General features: G+C 34.0%; 1 long non-coding RNA gene across 1 annotated transcript in view; it reads right to left on the bottom strand.

Annotated features, from left to right (window-relative positions):
• LOC111085376 overlaps positions 1-1,367 on the bottom strand; it is a 10,638-nt gene extending 9,271 nt beyond the window's left edge. Inside the window, exon 1 of the long non-coding RNA XR_002610232.1 lies at positions 1,028-1,367. This is a non-coding gene — a long non-coding RNA (uncharacterized LOC111085376). The remainder of the gene's footprint in view (positions 1-1,027) is intronic.
• Between the last annotated feature and the right edge of the window lie 1,830 nt (positions 1,368-3,197).

The following is a 3,197-nucleotide window of genomic DNA, read 5'->3' as shown; positions in this document are numbered from 1 at the left end:
GTGTTAAATTCGTTTACAGCATACCGATAATTATGTTACAGTAGTCACTCTACTCTGATGAACACATGTTGTTGGAATCACTGTGTTAAATTCGTTTACAGCATACCGATAATTATGTTACAGTAGTCACTCTACTCTGATGAACACATGTTGTTGGAATCACTGTGTTAAATGTGTTTATAGCATACTGATAATTATGTTACAGTAGTTACTTTACTCTGATAAACACATGTTGTTGGAATCACTGTGTTAAATTCGTTTACAGCATACTGATAATTATGTTACAGTAGTCACTCTACTCTGATGAACACATGTTGTTGGAATCACTGTGTTAAATGTGTTTACAGCATACTGATAATTATGTTACAGTAGTCACTCTACTCTGATGAACACATGTTGTTGGAATCACTATGCATAATTCAGGTTGAACACAAAATCCAGTAAACTTTGGAAATAAGTAATAAAACGAAATTACTCCATTACTTTTCCTTTCAAAATCAAAGTACTTTCAGTGCAGAAGTACAATGTCTACCAGATTCGTCCCTGTGCAATTTCTAACAGTACCATTTAAATATCTACCTACACCATTACTATAGTACTTATTTAATCTATGTAACTAATCCAACTTTTATCAATATCATACAAAGCAACAAAAAATGACAGTATTACTAGTCTAGTACTATTACTGTACTAATTGTAATCTGCAGTAACAGAGACTAGACGTCTACAGCTAGTATTAATTTACTATGAACAGTAACAAGTACAGTCTAGCCTAGTAACTAAGGGCCTCACTGTTAACATTCTTATAACTAGTACTGTATACTGTTACTATTACTTAGAACAGATCTGGGCTTACTATGATCTTTTGCCATTCATAAATAATGAAAATGTAGTCATCATAATTTGGTTTGTTAGCCTAAAGTTTAAGTTTAAAAACCAATAAAGTCCAAAGATGTTTGTGGAAATCATTGTGAATTGTTTAATACCAATATAAACCGATGACACTACATATTTCACATATACTTACTTGTACATGCTAATTGCTATAGATCTATATATCAGTTTGATCAAGTCAAGTCTGGGTGGGTGTTTGGAGGGTCAGGGACTATCTAGAAGTAATACTGATAGAAGGTAGAATCCTGTACGGTTTTGGGTATTCACTGTCAAATGCTATGTTAATATTAAGAGATTAGAGCACATATAATGATATATGTAACCTAATCCATCTTCCCTCTTATCAAGGACATGTGCATGAATATTATATTATACTCTCTACAGGATTGACTGGTTCACTCGTTTAGTGATTTACTATTTAGTGCTAATTTCAGTTTGTCACTTCTCTTCGTTTGGTTATTATACACTCGCAAACAGTTCCATTGACAGCTCGTCACTTTTTCACCTGAATCATATTATCGAATGCGTATTTGACATAAAATGCCCTTTTTAAATACACTTTTGATAATCTACTCTAAGCGATATATCTCTATATCAAAATAACGTATTACCTTTAATTCGAATATGGCGCTAGAAGACACTGAAGATGATGTCATGCGCACTCCAGTATTTATAGACTGCGGTTGGTAACTTAACCGCAGTCTTGTTGCCCACATGTGGCAGAGCGGCATGTCTGCGGACTTACAACGCTAGAAACTAGGTTTCGATACCCGTGGTGGGTAGAGTACAAATAGCCCATTGTGTAGCTTGGTGCTTAACTACAAACAAACAATCGACCACGTTTGTGTATATGAAATACACATAAAAAGGAAAAACAGTTATAAAAACTCAAATGTTATCTGCATTACATTACATACAGAAATAAATTGTATTATGTTTTGGTAAAGCTTAATTTTATTTAATTTGCAAAACTGAAACCTTATTTTTCGTTTGTTTTTAATGAATCTGCTTGTTTTTATAAACCCGTCACCCGAGATTTCAGTTTAGTATTATTTGTGTTATTGAATTTCGCGTCTCTAATTTAGTAGTGATAGACCAGAAGGAAGGCAGCTAGCCAACACAACCCACCGCTAACTCTTGGGCTACTCTTTTTACCAACGAAAAAGTGGGATTGACCGTTATATTATGGCACCCCACGGCTAAAATAGTAAACACGTTAGGAGTTGATATTCAGACTTCTTCTAGAATTGTATTTGTGGTTATAGACGACGCTAATAATAACTAACTAAATTATTTTGAATGATAGCAAAGTTATAAAATGACTTTCACTAATCTTGCAGTAATCTTATATTATGTTGGAATTTATACAGTAAAGTTATTTCAAATAAAATAATTGGTGTTCAAAATAGATAATACTGTATTGTTAATATTTAGAAATCAGAATTAAGGTATTCACTTGCTTAATCTCCTTCACAATAGCCCCTCCCAGTGGCACAACGGTATGTCTGCGGACTTATACCGCTAGAAACCGGGTTTCGATACCTGTGGTGGGAAACGCACGAATAGCCCTTTGTGCTTAATAATAAACATCAATCTTCACAATATAATATTTGTTGTTCGTGAAGTTAATAATACAGTTAGCGCCTACACCATTACTTTATCGTATCCCACTCGGCCTGTTGAGCTCTGGTATTGTGCGAAAGGCCTCGTCGGTACTGGATATAGCAAATGTAGTATTTCCTACATATTATTACATAAATTCTTTTAAAAGAATTTAATAATCAATACAATTGAACTGGTTTGATCAAGCAAACTTTTTCACCAGAGGCATATATATATATATATATATATTGTTGCGTCATCGAGTCACATGACTACTGTGACGCCACGTTCTAGAACTATCCTGTACTTTGGCGACCCTCTATCCAGTAAATACTAGAGCATTAGACTGATATATATAAGAGGGGACAACGTGACGCGGTAATGTGTGTATAGACAGTGTGTAACTGATCTGCAGTCAGAAGTATTATTGACGTTCGTTGATATAGCGTTTGTTTTAGCGCGATTGTTGAAGTTGAGTGTATCGGTAAAGTTATATTCGGAAAGAATAAACCAGTTTTATAAGTAAAGACTTGTGTTGTTAAAATTTCGTCGGAACGAAGTTACGGAAAGTTAATTAAGAAACGGAGACGTAACAATATATTTCCTATAGCAATAATAATGAAAGCTACATATCAGTGGGTTGCCAATATCTTTTGTATATTTGACATTTGGTTTTCATCCGCATTTTTTTTTTCGTCTTC

This window comes from Limulus polyphemus, unplaced genomic scaffold (genome assembly GCF_000517525.1).
Source record: "Limulus polyphemus unplaced genomic scaffold, Limulus_polyphemus-2.1.2 Scaffold356, whole genome shotgun sequence".
In the NCBI taxonomy this organism is placed as follows: domain Eukaryota; kingdom Metazoa; phylum Arthropoda; class Merostomata; order Xiphosura; family Limulidae; genus Limulus; species Limulus polyphemus.
This window is presented reverse-complemented; position numbering and strand designations above follow the sequence as displayed.